At 34.2% G+C, this 24,749-nt stretch overlaps 1 long non-coding RNA gene across 1 annotated transcript in view; it reads left to right on the top strand.

Annotated features, from left to right (window-relative positions):
• LOC144576801 (uncharacterized) overlaps positions 1 to 24,457 on the top strand; it is a 39,095-nt gene extending 14,638 nt beyond the window's left edge. The window contains exon 2 of the long non-coding RNA XR_013519339.1: positions 18,261 to 24,457. This is a non-coding gene — a long non-coding RNA (uncharacterized LOC144576801). The remainder of the gene's footprint in view (positions 1 to 18,260) is intronic.
• The last annotated feature ends 292 nt before the right edge of the window (positions 24,458 to 24,749 follow it).

Here is a 24,749-nt window from a genome sequence, read left to right as displayed (position 1 = left end):
TGTAAGAATTTTTTTATCTATAACATTGGGGTTCAGTCAATATCAGTTAAGGAGGCCCTAAAAAAGTATAACAAATATTTCATTTTCTGTTCTTGTGTCAGTTTGCTGAGAATGATGTTCTCCAGATTCATCCATGTCCCTGCAAAGGACACGAACTCATCATTTTTGATTGCTGCATAATAGTCCATGGTGTATATGTGCAACATTTTCCCAGTTCAAGCTATCATCAATGGGCATTTGGGTTGGTTCCAGGTCTTTGCTATTGTAAACAGTGCTGCAATGAATATTCGTTTGCATGTGTCCTTATAGTAGAACGATTTATAGTCCTTTGGATATATACCCAGTAACAGGATTGCTGGGTCAAGTGGAATTTCTATTTCTAGGTCCTTGAGGAATCACCACATTGTCTTCCACAATGGTTGAACTAATTTACACTCCCACCAACAGTGTAAAAGTGTTCCTATTTCTCCACATCCTCTCCAGCATCTGTTGTCTCCAGATTTTTTAATGATCGCCATTCTAACTGGCGTGAGATGGTATCTCAATGTGGTTTTGATTTGCATCTCTCTAATGACCAGTGATGATGAACATTTTTTCATGTTTGTTGACCTCATGTATGCCTTCTTTTGTAAAGTGTCGGTTCTTATCCTTTGCCCATTTTTGAATGGGCTTGTTTGTTTTCTTCCTGTAAATCTATTTGAGTTCTTTGTAAATTCTGGATATCAGCCCTTTGTCAGATGGGTAAACTGCAAAGATTTTTTCCCATTCTGTTGGTTGCCGATTCACTCTAGTGACTGTTTCTTTTGCCGTGAAGAAGCTGTAGAGTTTAATTAGGTCCCATTTGTCTATTTTGGCTTTTGTTGCCAATGCTTTTGGTGTTTTGGTCATGGAGTCCTTGCCTACTCCTATGTCCTGAATGGTTTTTCCTAGATTTTCTTCTAGGGTTTTTATGGTGCCAGGTCTTATGTTTAAGTCTTTAATCTATCTGGAGTTAATTTTAGTGTAAGGTGTTAGGAAGGGGTCCAGTTTCTGCTTTCTGCACATGGCTAGCCAGTTTTCCCAACACCCGCATATTCTCACTCATTGGTGGGTGATGAAAAATGAGAACACATGGACACAGGGAAGGGAGTACTACACACTAGGGTCTATTGGGGGGAATAGGGGAGGGACAGCAGGGGTTGGGGGGGAGCTGGGGAGGGATAGCCTGGGGAAAAAATGCCAAATGTGGGTGAAGGGGAGGAAGGCAGCAAAACACACTGCCATGTATATGCCTATGCAACTATCTTGCATGTTCTGCACATGTACCCCAAAACCTAAAATGCAATTAAAAATAAAGAAAAAAACAAACCCATTCAAAAGTGGGCAAAGGATAAGAACAGACACTTTTCAAAAGAGGACATATATGAGGCCAAAAACATATGAAAAAATGCTCATCACTGATTATTAGAGAAATGCAAATCAAAACTACATTGAGATACCATCTCACGCCAGTTAGAATGGCGATCATTAAAAAATTTGGAGACAACGGATGCTGTAGAGGATGTGGAGAAATAGGAACACTTTTACACTGTTGGTGGGAGTGTAAATTAGTTCAACCATTGTGGAAGACAGTGTGGTGATTCCTCAGGGACCTAGAAATAGAAATTCCATTTGACCCAGCAATCCCATTACTTGCTATATATCCAAAGGATTATAAATCATTCTATTATAAAGACACATGTACACATATGTTCATTGCGGCACTGTTTACGATAGCCAAGACTTTGAACCAACCCAAATGCCCATCGATGATAGACTAGAAAAGGAAAATGTGGCACATCTACAGCATGGAATACTATTCAGCCATAAAAAACGATGTGTTCACATCCTTTGTAGGGACATGTATGAACCTGGAAATCATCACCCTCAGCAAACTGACACAAGAACAGAAAATCAAATACTGCATGTTCTCACTCATAGGCAGATGTTAAACAATAAGAACACGTGGACACAGGGAAGGGATCATCACACACTGAGGTCTGTTGTGGGGGACTAAGGGAGGGACAGTGGGGGGGCAGGGAGTTGCAGGGGAATAACATGGGGAGAAATGCCAGATACAGGTGAAGGGGATGGAGGCAGCAAATCACATTGCCATCTATGTTCCTATGCAACAAACCAGCATGTTCTTCACATGTACCCCAGAACTTAAAATGCAATTATATTTATATATATATAATATATATATAAAATATATATATATAATTGCATATCTATATATATATATATAAAGAGTTTAACAAATAAAAGAGTAAATCTATTGGCCAGAGAGAAAAATCACCTTTGGTGGTATAACCACCAAAGGTTAACTGCCATGCCAAAAGGAATAGAAGGAATAAATGTGGTGCTCAGTTGAGAAAGTTGAATAAATTGGTATAGATTGGTACCTTGGTGACACATTGGTGATAACTGCAATTCCTGACAGAATAGAGGCAACTACTAGAAGCAACTGACACGCCTGGGGAAAGGCATCTGAAGACAAGATCTTGCTCAGCATATTAGGCAAGACTTGGTAGTAGTAAACTTGGAGTAGAGTGTGGGCGAGACAAACGTTACAGCGTAAAAATATCTTGAAGATAAAGATGTACTCTTAGAGGGCTAGATATCAAGTAATTTCAGCACCACCATATTTTCTTGCAAAGCTTTTAAAGTTTGGGGAAATTGGTGTTACAATAACGAGATAAATAACTTTGTTTTAAATTTGAGTTAAAACTTTCTTTTGGAAAGGTTTCATAGACAGTCTAATTTAATTATTTTGCACATAATCTAACAATCTGAGTAACACCTTTGTTATTTGTATTGTGGGGCATCATTAGACCATAAAGTACTCTTTTAAATTCATGTTTCTTGCCTTCTTCATCTAAAAAATAAAAAGCTTTTGTTAATATACAGGAATAGTGCTCATTAAAGAAAATATATATATATATATATATATATATATATATATATATATATATATATATACTATTTGTTTAAACGATTGTATTTTTTAGTTATAAGCTAATGAAAATATTATATACGAGGGGGTCCAAAGTGGCTCCCGCCGGAGGTCATGGCGCTTGCGAAGGCGAGGTCATCAGTTCAAGGCTAACCTGAGCAACCTCATAAGCTCAAACTGATTGGCAAAAAAAAAAAAAAAGAAAATATTATACACAAATGTCATTTCCAAAACATTTGTCAATGAATAGCAAATTGGAACACAAATACAGACCTTCTGACTCACATGGCCACAGTACCAGAAACATTAATAAATCAAGAGTCAGAAGACTTAAGTTCTTGGCCCAATTTTCTGATTTTCTGTTTAGTAGCAGAGAGACCTTGAGAAATAAGGATTATGAGTCACTTAAATCCTGGGTTTCCTAATCTTTGGAAACTACACTTATGAGCTTCATGTGGGCAGGGATTTTATTTGTTTTATCATGCTTCTAAAAACTGTGATAAATGAGGATTTGGACAGATAATATCTTCAATCTTTGCTGGCTTCAACATTCACAAAATAATAAATGTGATAGTATGTGATAATATGCTATACAAAAAATGCTATGCTTTATCTAGGAGAAAGAGAGTGTTAGCAATGACAGAATAATACTTGTAGTCTTTTATTTAGAAAAATTGTATATAGTGAACTGAGTCCAGATTGCTCAACACATGGATATTTTGTTGCTAGACCAATTCAATCCCAAAATTATTTTCACTTTGATTAGACCCTTGTAGTTTATATGCATATATGTTGTAAGGTAGTTACCAGCATGTTATCCAAATTGCAAATATTTCAGTCATCACATAGCAAATTATTTGATATTTTTATATGAAAATATTCAGTATTTATATGAAATACTAAATAATATGTATTCTTTGATATTATTCTTAGAGTTCAGATCTCTAGTTGTGGCTTGATTTGATAGCTGGCTGGAATTATGAACATTCTCAGAAATGACACATTTTCATGCATCAAGACTGTTGACATTCACCTCTGAAAATTTTACTCAAATTTTCCTCAATTTTTAAAGTCTCAAATAATTCTGTAATATGTAGGGAATGACTAACACAATGAGTTCACAAACACACACATGCACAGCATATTTCAAAATGTCAGGCAAAAAATGTAAATGGATGGTTCCACTGAATTATTATTTATAGAAATTGAAAATATTTTTGGCAATCAAAATATCTTTTTTTTAATTTTGTCTTCACTGTCATAGAATATACCTGTCAAACTTTTAAATGAAGTAACTCTGTATTTTATCCCTCCTATAAATAGACCCTTCTACATCCCCCTACTTCACAAAAAAAACTATACTGAACTTGCTATTGTCATTTTGGGCCAATGTAAATTCTTTAATTTTTTCAAAGTACCATAAGAAAAACAAAACAAATATATATATATCTTTTTTTTGAGATGGAGCTGCTTCGCTTTTGTTGCCCAGGCTAGAGTACAATAGTGTGATCTCAGCTCACTGCAACCTCCGACTCCAGGTTTCAAGCAATTCTCCTGCCTCTGCCTCCCAAGTAGTTGGGATTATGGGTGCCTGCCACCAACACCCGGCTAAGTTTTGTATTTTTAGTAGAGCTGGGGTTTTCCCATATTGGTCAGGCTGGTCTCGAACTCCTGTCATCAGGTTATCCACCTCCCTCAGCCTCCCAAAGTGCTGGGATTACAGGCTTGAGCCACTGCACCTGGCTGAAGATTTTTTTTTTTTCTTTTTTAGAAAAAAAAAGAAACCAGTAGCTTTCCTACGATTCCTTATTCCCTATCCCCATTTTTCAAGTCTTCATTTTACTTCTCATTCCACAGGCTCTCTTTAGAACTTTATCTTTCACCTTCTTAACATGTTTCAATGAAGAACTTTCTATTGTTATTATGGACACTACTATCTCCAAGCCCTCACATTTATGCTGGCCATTAATCATATCAGTAATGCTCTGTTTATTTACTGTACATTTTCCAATTTTAATGTATTTGGGATATACTGGATTTCTTTCTAGTTTATCTTTTTGGATTAATTGTACGCATGTATGGCTGGATGTTTGCTTATTTTGTTTTGCTTTGTCTTTCTTTTACCACTTGTCAAGTTTGACCCTAAGGGAAATAAGTGCTTGCTTCACGGGGTATAAAGCATTGGTATTATCTACCTCCTGCTGAGGCAAGTACTAGTGGTGCTTCAACAACTGAGATTCAACCAGTCATCTTAGAAATGTGAAGTCTCTATAGATTTACTTTGTAATATTCACCCGTAGCAAGTTACACAGAGATAATTTTTCTATTAATAAAAAACCGTACTTGAATTGTCCCTGGAAAAAAAAAATGGCAACTACAACTTTAAACTCACAACTGTGAAATGATGATCGCATCACCGTAGGAACTGACCAGCTCAGCACATCAACCCTAGTCTATATTGGATTGTCTTATATGCAGCTGTCTTACTTCTCCTGCCTTGAGGCTGAACATTGATTACAGTTGACTTTTATATCCCAAGCTGTCTAGCATATTACCTGAAATATGGTGGGCATACAGCAATGATACTATTGTTATTATTTTAAACTTAGTCAAAGTCTCAAAATATTGCATTCTAAAGGATGGTCATTTATATAGGAAGCCATGGAAATTTGAGGGTAGCTAAAGATTATTTAATCACATTTTAAAGAGCTATTTTATAAAAGGTATTTTATTGGTTACAAGGAAATGATGCTTGCACTATTCCATGTCTTCCCCTGTACTTTTTTCTTTCATTTTAAGTAAAAACAAATAGTGATTTTTAAGCTTCCACAGGTCTCAAAGCATATTCCCTCTTTATTACATCTTTGATTTCTTAGCTTCCTCATGAATTGCTCCCATGTCTTTGTGCAAGCACCTCTTTAAAGCTTCTTAAAAATAATTGAATCTTAATTTTTAAAACTTTGCACTACCTCTTTTGGCTAGAATTTCTTGTGACAATAAACTCTAAAATATATTTAAAATGCCGAGTGTTATTTTTTTAACAGTCAAACTGAATTTTTATCACAGCGAAAAGAAAAAAAAAAGCTTATTTCAATTAAGAAAATATTTCTCTAGCTAAATACTTTTCAGGCTTTTTTCATTTGTTTTATTTTCTACTTTTCACGTGTTCCATGTGGTTATATTTAGGTAAAGGTTAAGAAACAACAACACATAAAGAAAAAAAATTGAATTACTTATAAAACTACTTCAAAAGAATCATTTTAAAAATAAAATTGCTTTTTAGAAGGGAAAACCGGAGTCTGAAAAAAAGATTGTTTTCAACTCAGCAGTCTTTTCATTTCATGTTCTTTGCTATATATTTTTAAAGCCCAAGCCACTTATCAAATTGGATTTTCATTTTCTGTATGTATCAAATGACCTCTAAATTGAGAAATACATATTAACTATATTAAACTTTAAATTTTTAAGTTCACTAATTCCCTGAGCCCTGAATATTGTTAAGATACTGGCTTTGGAGAAAGAACCCTTATTTTAATATCCTATTTCTGAGACTATGACCTAGGAAAGTTATATAACCCCTGTGGCCCTCTCTCCACCTGTAAAATAGAATAATAATAGCATAAATTCATGTCTGTGTTGTAGGGTAAATAAGCAAACATATGCAAAAAGCTTAGAATATATTTAGTTCATGCTATGATCTCCATAAATGTAATTATTTTACTAATACCTAGACTTGCTTAATGGATATCTTCTGTGAAACAAGTAACTATCTTTGATCATCTTTTTACTTCATTTTGTCATAAAGATAAATTAATATTAAAATGAGAACTAATTAACCTTCATAGTGATAAGGTCTCCAAATCCTGTGCTTAGACATTTTGAAACTTTACAACCAAAAGTAAAAATGCTAAAGAAATTTCATTTCTTGAGACTGTACAAGTTGCCAAGCACTGTGTTAGGCACTTTCTTTCTTACTGATACTACCCTCCCATACTAGAGTCAATGTAATGGAGGCACCCAGTAGTTAAGTAGAACAAAGCTGTAGGTGACATCAAGGCTTCAGATCTTTGCCTAACACTACAGGTAGGATTTTTTTTTGTATTTCAGAAACCAAAGAATGTCACTGTCCTGTTTAACAGCTTTCAATGGCTTTTCATTGCATATAGAATGCAGTAATATCCAAATGTCTAACTGCCTCAATGAGGCATTTTCCCTGGTCTGTGCCTACTTTCCTAACCTCATCTTTCTCCTCATCTTTCTCTTCATCATTCCAGTCATTCTGAAATACCATGTTTTTTTCTGCCATTTTAGAAATCTAGGAACTGCGATCTAGAATCATCTGGCCTCAGATCTTTGCGTGATTGGTGCCTGTGCATTATTTTTCTCAGCTCCATCTTACCCATACAGGATTTCCCTGGCCACCTAGTCTAAATAAGGCTTTCAAGATCTATTTTCCCCAATGTCTTTCTAGCATAGCATCTTGCTTTATTTTCTTCAAGCCATATATTGCTACTTTATTTTTAAAAATTTTTCTGATGGGTAAATGAATGAATAGAGCTCTATACTTGCAATTATAGCATTTCTGATCATGTGACAGTTCTTTCCTAGTAATTCAACCTCTTTCATTTATTTATTTATTTATTTTTTCAACCTCTTTTATTTATAATAGCATATTGAAACTTTAAGCACATACTTTAAAAATAGGCTTATTTTATACTTTTTGATTCCACCTGACATTGTTACTTTGAGAAATAGAATTTGACAATAAAACCAACAAATAATAAACATCCAAACTTAGGACGCTAAAAATAAAAGCACCAAGGCTAATAATTTTTATAAAGACACAATTCCATTAAGCCCAAATTTATCTCTGAAAGTCGTATAACCTATTACAGTTTGAATATGTAGAGCATATCTAAGTTTTAAGAAAATTAATATTCTTAATCTAAGATTTGAAGCATTTGTACTCTGTGAAGAGACTGGCACAAATAAATTACATTGAATTACTATTGATCACTATGGTAAAATTAAGATCTAAAGAAAGTTTGTTTATTTAAGCCAATATAAGTTCATTTCTTTGATTGATATTTTGAAACTGTATAATTGAGCTCTCAAGAATTTATGTGTAATGCAACAAAATTCATATTAAAAAAGAAACATAGTTATTTATTTTAGCAACTAGTGCTGGTCAAAACTGCTAGATAATCATTTGTATTTTATAAAATAAGGAACTTTTGAGGATCAGCATCCACATTTCAAAAATAACAAATTCTGACTTCTAATCAAATTGGAAAATAACTGAAATATTATATTATTTCTTATGTAGTATACTCCCAATATCAAGCATTACATTTTTAAATAAATGCTTTTTTTGCTCTTTAGTACAGATGCTGGTTTAAGAATTCCTACAGTAGATATTTGGAAGTAAATTATATATTTTATTATTATGGAGACATTAAATAAATATGATAGGTTATTTTTAAATAAGTATAGAATATGTCAAATTTCATGAATCTTAATGCAGTGTGACTACTTTTCGTATTGAAAATCTTACAATGACTTAATACCAAAATGTGGTTTCAGGTTAAAGTGTGCTACAAGTGCTTCTGCTTTTCTTTTAGGAGTTATTGAGGAAAGGGAGGGGGAGAGAGAGAGGGGGGGAGAGAGAGAGAGAGAGAGAGATAGACAGAGAGAGACAGAGAGAGAGAGAGAGAGAGAGAGAGAGAGAGAGAGAGAGAGAGAGAGAACATTCAATTTGGAGTACCAGTAAAAAATAAAATCGACGCTTTGTTGTTGTTGGGCTATAAACACTCTACTTTGGTTGGTTATAATGCTACCAAAATCCACAGTACTTAATTTATCTAACCTTCTGATAGTGAATGAACAAAGGTAAAAATAACAGGCTAGTTACAAACTAGTACTATGGTGATGACATTGTGAATTATTTAAAAAGGGCATATTCAATGTGACCATAGAGCCATCAATCATAATAGACGTTGATGAGAAAAAGAGGTTTCAGTCACTTCCTATCTGCAAGGAGAACAATTCTATCTCACAGGTAGCTATGAAGTGCTGGGTGACCTGATGTCACCTGCATTGTTGCTCTACCCTTTGAACAGAGCGAGTAGATTCTCTCAATATTAGAATCGAATGAGTAAATAAATTCGCAGTTCACTGCCACTCTCCTTCCGAGTGCACACTTCAATTTGTCTAACAATAGAGAGGACAGAAAAGCAGAAATCTCTTAAAGCGCGGATGAATTTTTTATGGTATGTTCAAATCCAGCTGCAAAGGATGGGGTTTTAAATGGTAGCAGACACTCTTTTAGAGGGAGCCCCAAGAGACAAAATCTTTTGGAAGTGTTGAATTCATTCCTTTCCACGTACATCCGTGGCTTTTCTTCTGAAACCCTGCTTTTACTAAATTGTTCCACCTTCAAGTTCACATTGATCTTTAAAATGACAAATAAAAACACTCCCTTTATCTTTAATATACACACACTACAGTAGAATTTCTATTTCAAATGCATAAGAACAGTTTTTAAAGTGCATGCATGTAATACTGTTTTATTTGTCAGTTTTATTCAAGAGGAAAATTAGGATTGCAGGAGAAGAAAGAGGTGGCTGGGTAAGAAATTTTAAGAAAACATTATATGAACAAATTTAACCTCTTTATTCTGTTCAAATATTCAGAATAGTTTTATTTACCACAATTTCTCACCTCAGAGTTTCCTATTTGAAAGTTATCATGGCATGCATTAATTTATATTACCTAAATTTTTGAATATTACATTTCCCTCATCACAGAATCCTACAAAACTCTCTGGCATTTACAAACTACAAAGCTACAAAAGTGTGCACATTTTTCTTATATGTTAAAATCCACTGCTTCACTCTAGCACATTCACATATATGACATAAACTCAAGACTGGTATGGATTTTTTTCACAAAGATTTTTTTCTAAATAAGTGAATGTAGATAAATAGGCTTTTCTTCTCTACTTCTCTTCCTCCTTCCCTTCTGCCACCCACAAATTACTAACCCACTCTGTTAGAGTAGAAGTAGGAAACACATTTGCATTGCATTCTGCATCTGTGCCATAGTCACTTGAATCATGGACACTATTCATTTTTATTCACATTTCCTCTCTAATATATTCTGGAAGTATATTCAGCTCAATGTAACCTCTGAAACCACTTTAAAAATGTGTACTACCACTTAATTGTTAATAACAGGTAAATCAAAGGTAAAAAGATAACTAATTAATTTTCTAGCTCAGTTTTATTTTACTGTTACTGTTTTGAGAAAATATAACAAAACCCCATTAGTGTTAAGGTAAGCCCATGAAACAACATAATATAATGCAAAAAAGACATTTAATAGTGTAGAGGAATGTTAAATTACTAATTAACTCCAAGTTACTGTATAAGAAAGCATAGTAATTTACAGGATTATTGCAATATGCAGCTTGGATTGCCACTAGGGTCAGCTAGGGAGCATTTCTTTCTATCACCCCCCCGCCTCTTAGTGTGGTGGTTACTGTAAAAATCTTCTCACATTAAAATGCACTGTCCTACCCACAGTTCATTGCTGCTAATTAGCAGCAGTTGAGATTTTGCTAGCAGTCATTTTTTTCTATGTTAAGCTGCCAAATGTTACCAACTGCTCAAGATTCTCCATGCACAAAGTGTCCAGCTGCCCGGCTTGCACTACTATGTGTGTCTTTCAGCTGTTTCCTGTCAACTTTAACACCTGTGCAAAGAAAACACTAATCAAATTATCTGTACTGGCTTTTGTTATCAGAGGGAATGTTATCAAAAGTGTTCTGGATACTGTGGCACATGCTCATCATCTACTGCTAGAAAATTACACACACACACACACACATACACACACACACCCCTTTTCATCTAAGCATCCAATTGAGACCATGGCTCTCTAAAACTTAAATCACTCCAATATCTGCCATGTCAAAGTCAAGTGTTTGCACAGTCTATTTAAACTTTTATTTAAGCAATAAGGCTTGGGAAAGTCATCTTTTAGTTTTACCTAAATATATAAGAAGAATGCCATAACTTTGATTAATAATTGATTAAATAAACCATTCCTACATCAAAGACAGGAAGAAGAGCTGTTCACTGAAAGGCTAGACTATCAAATAGGACTTTGTTGTCTTCAATATTGCTTTAGAACTACAGCATTACAGAGTAAGAAGAACATTAATTTTTGAGGTCTTAAATAATCACATAAAATTGGCTCCTTTTCTCCTTAATTAAACACTAGTAGTGTTAAAAAACTATAAATCTAGAAATAGTCACACAGCCTAATCATTTCCTGTCTATTCCATTGGCTTTATGACTAATTTATATTTAACCTTCTTGAGAACGTGCGATCAGAATGTACTTTTTTAAAAAACTGAAAGCAACTGACATTGGTTTCTAATACTGGGCAATAGGGAATAGGGTCTTAAAAATGTTTCAAAACTAAAAGATGATATATAGTGTATCACACTGCTTGTAAGATTTAGTAAAACATAGCCACTGCTTTCTTGCAGTTACAGAGCAATTGATAAATATGTAACTCTTTTGTTCTGATTTTCTATTTATCATGAAATATTAAAATAATTGTGTTAAATATATAAATACATGCTAATATTTACATCAATAATAGCATTATAATAAATTTAATCAAATTACCAGACTTGAAAGGGCACAGATTTGGGCCTGTATATCTGTTTCATGTAATTATTTTCTTTAGATTTGGTTGAAGTTTTATAGTATAACTGAATTTATTCTTACTATGTTTGTAGTTGAAAAAGGGAAAAGATTGCAAAATATACCTGTGATATGAATATAAAATTTATTGTGCTGACAGAAATGAGTCCACTCAGACTATGATCAAAACTACAGCAAAACTGTAGCCCTAGGGTAACACAGAACGAATGTCAACTATATTTTGCTGTTAAGTTTCATAAAAATCCCTCCATGAACTTCAATCACAATATTTGGAATCTATATTTATGTAACAGTTACAAAATGATGGGGAAGGTTCATAAAAAGAATAACAGCATCTATTTCAGAGCCATAATTTTGTGATTTAAGAAAAAATATTCCTTTTAGTTTTTTTACAAAAAGGGACAACTTTTGTTTAATATTCATGGCTAGCTTACTAGAGATTTATATAAAATTTCTGCTTGTATAGGCTCTCTTTTTAAGATACTATTTATTCAGCCAAAATTATTAAATAAGATATTATCATTATGATTCCTGATCAAATACTTTTGCTTTCTCCTCTTTCTTTTATCCGGTGTATATCTGCACTTGAAAACTGACAGCTAGTAGAGAAACTTAAAAGATTGCTTTATAAATCATAGGAAAACAAGATTTTACAGATACTGTTAAAGAACTGTACAAAAAAAATTAGTTAAAGCTAATAATTGATTCTACTTTTCCAAGTACCTGATTCTTCATATACAAATAAAGCCTTTCTGAGTATGAAGCAGGAGTTTGTACAAGTTGGTTAACCTCGCTGAACCTCAGTAACTCAGTCTGTAAATTGGGATTAATACTTAGCTTTTGGTTCTGTGTGGATGAATAGTCTGTGTGAACCTGAACGGGAAGGTCTTGTACTTTTCTTGTTGATTGCATATCTTCTTGATGCAGGAATGGTCAGACTCCATGAGCCACTGCTGATCATGCTTGACCTGATTTCTTCTTTATCAAATTTTGCATAGGAAGGAGTTGAATAAAATAAACTCAAGCTGCAGTGTACCTCACTAAAGATAATAAAGACCTCTTCCCCTCTGAAAGATACATTTTTGTGTGAAATAAGACTAATTGATCCATGGATGGCTGAAAAATTATCCTGTAGGTGAGATGGGTTGGGAGTAAGGTTAGCTGTTTGAAATTGATGTTTCTATAGCACCATTAATATTTTGTGGAATAATCTTACTGATAATATCATCTCTTCTTACATACATGCCTTATAAATCTGACTTTTTAAAACATCCATGTGTTAGTCAGAAATAATTTTCTCTAAGACACTATTAAAATGTGACATATTATTATTTTGTGGGCTTTGAAGAGGAATAGAACATAATTAAAAATGGCTGCTAAAAAAGTAAATACATGTGGCATGAAGAGCCTAGAGGCAGCTGATAATCTCTACTTGGATTACTAGCAATAAGATGTGAATATGTGGTCTTTAGGGAGAAATGCCACTAAATAAGCTTTGATTTGTTTCCTCAAATAATGAACTTCCTGTAATCCTGTATAGGATAAGCTTTGGTACAGTTTTGGAGAAGACAATCATCAAGTAGTTACTAAAGACTTATAAAGTAGAAATAATCTTGATTTCACTTGAAAAATAAATAGCTATGCTAGGCAGCTTTGAAAAGGTTATGTATAATGAATGATGATGATGGTGATGATGGCCACCATTTGTGAAGCCTTTACCATGAGCTAATTATTTCTCATTCAACAAATAGTATGGGTTTCCTACTCAGTGCAAGACATTAGTCCAGGTATTGAGGAAAATAGCAATTAACAAAACAGGCAACATTTTTGCCTTCTTAAGCTTATATTCCATGGGAGAGAGAGGGGGAAATAAATAATAATAAACAACTGAGATAAACAATTTAACTAAAGTAAATATTTTAATCCTTATTTCATGGATGAGGAAACAGACAGAAAGTTTAAGTCATTTGCCTGTACTCCAAAGCTGGCATATGGCAGAGCCAGAATTCAACTTATAGCTATATGATTCTTTCTAGTGTATTTTGCTATGTGTCAGTAAATACCCACCACAGGAAGACAGACAGATGTGGATTTTGTTGTTTTCTGCTGGAATTAAACCATGGTTTCTTGAACAAAGAGCTATCTGGCTCCATTTCTAAAGGAGGCAAAGTGTTTATATAGAATTTACACTGGGCACATTCAAAAGTAAAGTGCAAATACACACCGAATTGTGTTTGGAAAACAGGATAAAATGTATTTGGCTCTAATAGGAAGTAGAAAGATTTAAGGAGGTAAAGTCCTTGTTGGAAGAACATGGAGTGACAGATGAAAGGATCTTGACTATCCTGCCTATAATCCACAGGCATATTAAACAAATTTTAAGGCAAGTAAAACCTGACAGTCGTATTATAGAGAGATTAGTCAGGTCATCGTGAATGCACACAAAGTTGGAGAAATGAGAGGTTAGATGTCGGAGTGTCTAGTTAAAGGCCCATACAATAAGTGTAAAATCAGATTAAGGTGATTACAGTAAAACAAACCAATGCAGAAAAAAATTACAGATATCATAACTGAAAAAAATGATTAATAGAGAAGATTTAGATTTAGAGGAGCAACTGAGGAAGACTAAAAAAATGACATGAGTCCAGAGCTGGAGAAGAGTGGAATTAATTCAGGGAAATTAGAAGGTCAGGGATGAGGCCAATTTCTAGAAGACATTAGGTTTTAGGCATGATGAATCTGAAATGCTCATGCTGAGCCTGAAGTGCTTGGGCTGTAAATCACTGGCCTATACACTTTGCTTTAGTACATGACATCAGTTGCACAGTGTCTTTCCTAGACATTTCAAAGTCCTTTCCAATAACGGAAGACACTTTCATGGTTCTAACTCCCTGAAAAAACAAGTAAAGTCCTCTGATTCTTGACAGTGTTTGTCTTCATCTGGAAAGTCAGTATTAGAAATAAAGCTCAAAGTTGAGAGGAAAAACGAAGACTTCGACAAAGCATTTTTCAGCAAAGCAATTTACTTCCGCAGAAGGGTGCATCTTGCGTATGGAGCAATGGTGAGAGCATGCAGAACAAAGGAAAGCAGGAGTTTTTATTATCTTTAATGCATCTTCTGCTTCTGTGTCTTTCCCCTATTGGCTATGGTTGGACTGCACAATCTAAACTAGACTTGGTTGGCTAAACATTTAAGCTTTTTAGATAAGGTGGACATGTGATGGGAGAGAGGGGAGAGAAGAAAGGGACTGTCTGCAGCAAGCTAGAAAGCTAGTCCTTTTTTAAATAAGGAAAGGAATGTGAGCTGGTGCTGTGACGTGCCTGGGCATGTAGCAAAATCAGAAAGAAGAAAAGGAGAAGAAAGAGAGAATGAGAGTACTTGGAATTAAAGAATAAAAGGTGGAGCAGGCTGTTTGAAGAGAAACCTTACTATATCTGACAGTTAAAATTAATCAAACCTACTTCACTTGAATTATTTTTTATTAGTATATGAAAATCTCAACAGAGTTGTCAATAGTCATCATCTTTTATTTGTTATTTTACTGCAAAAAAATCTAAAACACAAAAGGTAATAAAAAGGTAAGAAAAATGCATGTCAAAATATCAATACAAAAACACATAAAATATATTTGGAGAAATAATCCTGACTTGACCCTGACTATAAAATATAGTTTCTTTTCAAATTCTGCTGACATGGCAATATTTTTAGTTAGTTTTATCCAGTGTAGGTAGAACATTGTACTTTGCTTTTGAAAAGAAAGGCTCATTTCAGATGAAATAGAGTAGGAAAGGTGAGAGCTAAGAATAACCAGCTTTTATCTTCTTCATTCCGGCCACCAAAGGAAGCCAGCAGCTGGGGTTCTGAGATGCAGCCACATCATAAGTTTCATTACTCAACTGCAGTAGAGAAAGCCTCAAAGGAACCACTTCCAATGGAAACTGTCTTGTTTCCTAGGCAAGTCTCACAGTCTAAGGTGGAGGTGCTCTGAGGTAGGGGAGAAAGTTTTTCAAAGTTCACTTCATGAGAAGTTAAAAACTAATTGTAAAGTATCTCAAGAAATGATCAAGAGATCCCTTTTCTCTTATGGTATATGACTAGTAACTTGATATATTTTTAAGGCTCTACAGCATAAATATTATTTTAAAAAATTATTTAGGCCAAGTGAGGTGACTCACGCCTGTAATCCCAGCACTTTGGGAGGCCGAGGCAGGTGGATCACGAGGTCAAGAGATGGAGACCATCCTGGTCAACATGGTGAAACCCCGTCTCTACTAAAAATACAAAAAAATTAGCTGGGCACGGTGGCACGTGCCTGTAATCCCAGCTACTCAGGAGGCTGAGGCAGAAGAATTGCCTGAACCCAGGAGGCAGAGGTTGCGGTGAGCTGAGATCACACCATTGCACTCCATCCTGGGTAATAAGAGTGAAACTACGTCTCAAACAAACAAACAAAAAAAGTATTTAGTACTATCCTACTTTTTAAAGTAAAATGCTACTGAATAGAAGACAAACCTTCTAATAGTTTATAATGTCAATTTTTTTTTTCTAAATTGTTATTTAGTTCTTCATTTAAATTTTCAGGGTCAATTTATTTTTCATTTCCTTTCTTGACATACTATTTTCAGTTTTAATTTTCTACTGCCATGACTTCAAAAGATTACTGTATTTGTTCATGTTTAATCTGTTTAGATACAGTGAAACTGTCACCACTGCTCTAAGTTAGGCCTAAGTTAGCTTTAAATGGAAAGGTGGATAATATATCTGGGGAGGGAAAGGGAGAGGGAGAGGGAAAAGGAGGCAGAGAGAGAGAGGAGAGAGAGAGAAGAGAGGAGAGGAGAGAGAGAGAAAGAGAGAGAAAGAGAGAAAGACAAAAAGTAGGAAAACTCAGGGAGGAGTTAATGTTACAGTCTTGAGGCAGAATTTCTTCTCTGAGAAATCCTGAGTTTTGTTCTCAAGGACTTCTACCTGATTGGATAAGCCTTACCCACATTAAAGAGGGCAATTTCTTTTATTTAGGTCAGCTGATTATAGATGTTAACTACATCTACAAAATAAACTCACAGCAACCCCTAGATTAGTATGTGATTAAATAACTGGGTTCTATAGGGTACCCATCCTGACACATAAGACCATTGTAGGTAAATTTAACAAAATGTTTTTATGATAATTTCATGGTTGTCAAAGAGTAATTCATTTTAAAGATATTCATTGAGTGGCTTTTATGTCCCAGGCACCAGTATGAGTACCAACTTATGGATATGAAGCAGACTAATATAAAAACCTTGTCTTCCAGGAACTTACAGTATACTCAGAAGATAGATATACAAATGAATTAATATGATGCAACTTGATGAATGTCAGTTTTAAGCATAAGCAGAGAAAGATGGGAACAGAGAGAAGGGGAAATTTCTCCTTAGTAGTTAGTTGAAGAATTCATCCTTGAGAAAGTGACCTCTGAACTAAATCTTTAGGGATTCTTTAATTTACTAATCAAAACTTATAAAAATATTTTATACCAGTTACATTTCTATGGGCTGGGATTCTATAGAAACAATTTTTACTTTTATAAAGATGTCTTCTAGGGAGGGAGGTGAGATGCTAACACAAGCAAATAAATAATTAAAATCTTCAGTAGTGATTAGAGCTACTTAAAATATATCAAGGTTGTATGATTCAGCCTCTCTTTTGCTGTTGTAACATTTAAGCTGAGACGTGAAAGACAAGAGGGAAAGAATGAGTAGGTGAAAGGAAAGGCATCTCCAAGCTTCGGAAACAGCAAGAGTAAAAGCAAGTTAACAACCACAGCTAGAGCAGCATTAAACAATTTTATTTATTTAAAATTTGGTTTTGAAAAACGCTTGATCCACTCTAATTGTCAGATTTTATTTATTTTAAATTTAAATATTAAATAATACCTTAGTGTAATTTAAATTTACCTCCTTGGTCTTAAATAGTAACTGTGCTTTACTTCTTGTCTCCCATCTTCTTTATACTCTTCTTTCTTTTTGTTTTTTGTTTTTGTTTTTCTTCTAAGATGGAGTCTCACTTTGTCACCCAGGCTGAAGTGTGGGGACGAGATCTTGACTCACCGCAACCTCTGCTGTTCAGGTTCAAGCCATTCTCCTGCCTCAGCCTCCTAAGTAGCTGGGATTACAAGTGTGTGCCACCACACATGGCTAATTTTTGTATTTTTAGTACAGACAGGGTTTCACCATGCTGGTCAGGCTGGTCTTGAACTCCTGACCCCGTTATCTGCCTACCTCAGCCTCCCAAAATGATGGGATTATAGGTGTGAGACACTGTACCCAGCCTTTTATACTCTTCTTAAGATGTCACATGTATATGTGAAGTTGCTTTAACTGAATTATAAATTTTTAAGTAACAGAACGTCTTTTTACCTGGTGCATTTAAGAACCCATTAAACACAAAGTACTGAATAACGGAAGAATGGATGTGCTAAGCTGGTAACAGCTCTCAATGTTATGTCTAAAGATATGTTCCATCTCCCTGGGACTTATGTATGTTATCTGATATGCTAAATTTTTTTCAGATGTGACTGATATAAGGATTTTGAGAGACTATCCTAAATTATCTGAGTGGGTTCTGAATGTCATCACAAGAGTCTTTAGAAGATAGAAGGATAAACACCAGAAAGAGGAGGAGGCAGTGAGCCCATGAAGACAGAGATTAGAGTGATGTGGCCATAAGTCAAGACGTTCCGCAAAAACTGGAAGTCAGCAGCAGAATCTCTCCTGGAGCCTGTGGAGGGGATGTGGCCCTGCTAGTACCTTGATTTTAGCCCAGTGAAACTGACTTCACACTGCTGGCCTCCAGGATGGTGAGAGAATTGAATTGCTCTTGTTTTTAGCCAAGTATTTGGTAATTTTGTTACAACAGCCACAGGAAACTAGTACAGTGGAATTTTAGAATATTAAAGAGCAGTAGAATTGTGATATTGTGATTTTATCAACACCTACTAAATGGCAGTTTCCTCTGAAGCAGAAGAGAATAAAATGTTGCCTGAGTAATGCTGACCACCAAAATTTCTGCCATGGACTCAGCAGTGTGAACAGACCCTGGGACTCTGTGTACACATAAAATGCCATGAACATTTTGCATTTTCTGATTTGAACTTAATAGGCATTCTACTCTGGAAATATTTACAAAAACTGAAATACATCTTTATGTTAACTCTGTGCTAGAGATTTTTAAAAATACTAGATCTTATTAACCATTTTTGATGTCAGTAAGGTGTGTTACACACATTGGGTTCAAAAACAAAACCTTTGAGTTGTGAAATGCATGCTATGTATGATCTTAAAAACATGTAGGCAGGTTTATTAGTTTTTGGAGGTTCATAGTATTGCATATGTGTTTCCGACTATATGTATGGAATTGCTAACAAATCTTGATATTGCTAAATCCATTATCATGTTCTGAAATGTCACCCAAAATGAGTCCACATATTGTGAAGAATGAATGTAGTGTATGGCTTCAAGATTGGGTCTTATCATTTAAGTTTCAATGTCCACATCTCATCCAAATCAGAATACAATTTGAGCTAACATGTTTAACTAAATAAATTTACCACTAAATAATTACATCAAGAACAAATTTATCTTAAAGATGTGCAAATTGCTTTCATTCAAGAAGATAGTTACTTTGGTAACATGTTAACAAAGCCCAAGGAATTATATGACTGTATTTTCACAGAGGTATACATGTGCAGTAATTGTAAAATCGTTGTTTTCATATTTGAATCTTTCATATATGTGTCTGCATTAAGAAATAGCCATAATAAAATAAAATCTTAATTTAACACAATTAGTATATAGAAATAAACTTTGTAAATCATAGACTTTTAAGATGATAAAATAATCTTGTTGATCACCTGGTCTCACACCTTCTTTTTTATAGAAGTTTAAACTAAGATTTATAAATGTAAATGACTTCACTAATGGCATATGGCAAGCTACTGGACAAACCAGGAATAAAACCCAAGTCTTTGACTCCTAGTCCAGGACTCATCACAAACACCATAACTCATCATTTTCATTGTAAAAGATGCTGGCACATGTTGTTAACTCTTTAAATGGCTAAAGGAGGAAACGTAAAATAGTAAAACAGAGTGAAGGTGATACCACCCTATTGAAGATCATTCTAAATTAAAGATAGATATTTTGACGTTATAAGTAAAAATATACTTTGAAGATACTTGACTACAAAGTCAATTTTTAAATATTCAAAGTTAGTTAGTTCTTTAAAAAAATAATAGAATTACAGTATCAACTAGCAATTCCACTATTGGGTATATATTCAAGAGAAAGGAAGTCAATATGTCTAAGAGATACTTGTACTTCCCTGTTCATTGAAACATTACTCACAGTAGCCAAGACATAAGATCAACCTAAGTGTTCATAGGTAGATGAATGAATAAAGTAAATGTAGTATATATGCACGATAGAATACTATTTGGCTTTGAAAATGAGGGAAATTCTGTCATTTAAGACAACATAATTCAACCTAGGAATCATTATCTCTAGATCGTGAAATAAGAATGACAAATATTGCATGATATCACTTAAATGTGGAAGCTAAAATAGTCGAATTCACAGAAACAGAAAGTAAAATAGTGGTTACCAAAGTCCTGGGGGTTATTAGCAGGGGTGGAAGGTTTAAGGAGATGTTGGTCAAAGAGCACAAAACTTCAGTTGGACAGAAAGAATAAGTTTAAGAGTTCTATTACACATCAGAGTGTCTGTAGTAAACAACAATATATTGTATAGTTGAAAATTGCTAAGAAATACATTTTAAGTGTCTTCACCACAAAAAGATAGGTATATGAGGTAATAGATGTTAAATAGTATGATTTAGCCATTCCACAATGTATACGTACATCAAAACATTGTATGTTATACCATATGTATATACAATTTTTACTTGTTGATTAAAAAATATTAAAATTTAAAAGGAAAATATATGTTATCTTTCAAAGCAGATTCAGAATTTAAAATATTAAAATTTAAAATATAAAAATGTTAGTCTAAGGTTGGATTTTCTAATACAATTTTTTTTTTTGAGACAGAGTCTCTCTCTGTTGCCCAGGCTGGAGTGCAGTGACGCAATCTCGGTGCATTGCAACCTCTGCCTCCCAGGTTCAAGTGATTCTTCTGCCTCAGTCTCTAATACAAAATATTACTCCTTAAAACTGAAGAGTAAGTAAATCTATTATTTTAAATTTCTTTAATATCATTTCCAAATTATTTTAGTATTCTTTAAAATAGTCTCATTTATATTAGTTGTTCATTAAAGATCTATAATCCATTATGTTTATGTGTATTGAAAGGAAAATTTTTGAGCCTTTATTTTGGAAAAACATATGACTCTATGACTCTGTTTTCTCATCTATAAAGTGGACTTTCGAGAACATTCAACTAGCTTGCAATGATGGTGAGAAATAATAGGTAAAAGTGTTCAGGCTCTGTTGAATGCTTCATGTGTTTGTGTGTGTGTGTGTGTGTGTGTGTGTGTGTACATGTACATGCCTGGACATTTGCCTGTGTTTGTGATAAGAATTTCTATTTACTTGACTGTCATGATCTAGTTGTGTAAAGACAAAGGGCATGTCTATTTAAAAAGCAAGAATGAAAGAAAGAAAGACCAAAAACTACTTCCTTCAACAGAAAGTAGATTTAAAGTGAGAGATGGGCTTTACTCAAAACTATGACTACTGCTTCTCATGGTCAGGGAAAGTAATATCACAGGAGTTTCATGGAATAAATGCTTAAACAAATGATTGGGGATAGATAGCTATGTACTCTGACTAATAAGGAGTGAGTGACCTTTAAAATGACTCAGATTCCAAAAAAATCTGACTCCATTCTATAATCTGTGTTTTGTTCTGTATAAAATTAAACAATGAATCTAGTTAGGAGCAAAATTACAACTCTAAAAGAGATGGGGACTGAGAACCAGGGTGTCAAAGTTCTACTCTTCAGTTCTTACTCATTCAGTTTGTGACCTTGAACAAATCACTAAATCCTCCTGGGCTTCATCCCCATCCTTTTCAACATGAAAGGGATCTAAAGTCCCTCCAACTTTAACACTCTGTGACACTATTCTTGGCTAGTTCTTAGCTTCTTGCTCACAATATTTTACATTTTGATGACATACTGTCAGAAACTTCACACATTTTCCAAAAGCTATCACAGAGTATTATCAGGTCATTAATGCAGAGTTTTAACAGAAACTATAAAATATCTTTCACTGGGTATTTGTTATAGCAACTAAGTTTATACTATTGGATTCCTCCATCATGATGATGATGATGAAGATAGATGATAGATAGATAAAGATATACTATTAAAAGAAAGTTAACTATGTTAGTCTCATACACTATGAGTAATAAAGTTGTAAAATACAAGTATGTGTGACAAAAGTATCTTCAGGTAGAGCTTCTGCTTATTCTTACTCAGCTAATGATACAGAGATAAAATGTATCTAAGCCCATTTGTGCTTACAAATGCAAAAAAGTAAAAATTCTTTATTTGTATGTGCATATATATATATATACACATCAGTGTAAGTATATGCATATATGTAAACAGAAAATTCTAGAAAAATAGCTAAAAGATGTATACATTATAATGTTTTACTATATATACTTCTGTATCATTTTACGTTTCCACAATGAGCATGTAACTACTTAACTACAAACTAAAAAAGAAAGCAGAAAATATAAATATTTCTAGCCTTATGCAAAGTTATGTACATTTCTTTTGTAGATTTCTGTTATTTATTTTCCCTTCATAAACAGCATATGCATGTAATATATATCTCTATCTTTCACTAGCTTTTTCTGTATGTGTATGTACATTACATCCAATGAATGTTGAGCACTGACTGTGTCCCAGGTATTGGACTAAGCACTTTAATTATGATACATAACTCAGTACCCATGACACCCTGAGTGAAATTATTTTTACTACCAGATACTGATTGAGATGTGCTACTAAACAACTATTTTCTTTTTTTTTAATTAAACTTTAAATTCTGGGATACAAGTGCAGAACGTGCAGGTTTGTTACATAGGTAAACATGTGCCATGGTTGTTTGCTGCACCCATCAATCCCTCATCTAGGTTTTAAGCCCCACATGCATTAGGTATTTGTCCTAATGCTTTCCCTCTCCTTGCTGCCCACTCCCTCCACACCTATTTTCTAATGTTTTAACTTATTTTTTGTGAAAAGGAGAACAAGCTATACCTATGCTGTAAATTATTACAATCAGAAGTTTACCCACCTCAGATGGGTCTGAAGACTTCTTTCCCTACAGCATTTAGCAATCCCTTTCATTCTTCTCCTGGGCATCATTAACATATTCACTTTCCCTCACCAGCATTCATCCATACCCTATCCATTCTTCCCATCAGACAGGCAGTTTTTCATTCTAACATACTTGAAGATATTTCAGATTGTGTGTCTTTGCCTGTGTGTATGCTATTGTCTATCAGAATGCTTTCCAAATTGGTGCTGGAGAGTGGTTTTGCATTCCTTATACAAGACATAGTTTTAGTTTAAAACTCAAACACATCATAGGAATCATCATAAAAAAATAGATTTATACACATGTAAAAAGGAATCCGAATACCGATTGTGTATACTTTTCATATAAGAAATAAAGCCAGCAATTAAGAATTTCATTGATAGAATGTGATAGAATCCTTGCACAGGCTGTTTAACCCATATCCTGGCTCTGAGCAGAACTGAACTTAAGCCTTCAGAAGATAACAGTGTGCCATTTTGCCTTATTCTCACAGATAAATTACTTTATAGCACTTTAGTGAAGAGAGGAAGATATATTATTTAACGGCTCTTCAAATCATAGCAAATGGGCTTAAATTTATTAATTGATTTTATCCATTCTGCTTTGAAAAAGTAAATAAGTAAAGTAGAATAAATGAGCCATATAGTTCCAGCTTGTTGAATATTTTAAGCCAAAGTGGAAATTAATGAGGTGATTAAGGAAAAAAATGGTACAAGAAGGTAAAAATAACAGGACTTAAATACTTAATCTAGAAAAACACAATTGTAAATACTTTTTTTTATTCTATTGAATGAAAATAAGAGTATTTTGTTCAAATCTACACTCCTCCCCTGAGCACTGCTACCTAGTAGGAGCTCCTTGAGTGACAGTCTTGGTCCCTGAGTGGACCTTTCTATGACACCTTTCTCAGCAGGCCTCTGCCCACCAGTAGGCCTGCAGGACTTGCTCCTGCTGAGGAAGGCTCACACGGGGTTTCGCTCCCTTAACTGTGGCCATGCTGCGCTGGTGTGATGGAAAATAAGCTAGAATTGCAAAGATACATCTTGCATGAAGTACTAGGCCACAATTGAAGTGGCAGAGATGTCACTGTCAATCAACAAAATTTTCCTTTCTTTGTAGCCAGTCTAACACAGTTAACTCAGACAATCGTCCCTACAGCTGTACAAGACAATTAGGTCTAGAGATTCAAATCTATGCAATTTGTAGATAATCTCAAGAATAGACAGAAGGCTAGCAGTGTTACCTGTCCCTTCACATTCAAAAGGATTTTGACATTCAAAAGCTCTCATATGGACACATGATAATGTATGTTAAAAGATTATGGTAGCTGCATTTTAAAGAGTAATACTGTTACTATTAACATTAACTGTTAATTTTGTCTTGAAAACAAAATAAAAAATAAATGCTTTTTTTTTGCCAAAAGGTAGTACCAAGAGTGTGTTTTATTGAAAATTATTCTAACCTTCCCTCATGCTGCAAGTCTCTCCACAAAATAAAACATTTGCCAGTTAATGTGGACCTGATGTAACTGTTCTAGTCAGAAGGTCAAACATACTGAATCTGCTGCCAGAGCCAAGTTCAGAGGAAATGTATGAAAAACACAGAAAGTAAAACCTTTACAGTGAGCTATAAATACTCATAAATACACTAAAATTTATAGTTCATTATGCTCCTGTTTTGTCCTTTCTGCCAAAGTAAAAAAGCACACAGACCC

This window comes from Callithrix jacchus, chromosome 6 (genome assembly GCF_049354715.1).
Source record: "Callithrix jacchus isolate 240 chromosome 6, calJac240_pri, whole genome shotgun sequence".
Lineage (NCBI taxonomy): Eukaryota > Metazoa > Chordata > Mammalia > Primates > Cebidae > Callithrix > Callithrix jacchus.
Note: the sequence above shows the minus strand (reverse complement) of the source record. Positions and strands in the feature narration are given on the sequence as shown.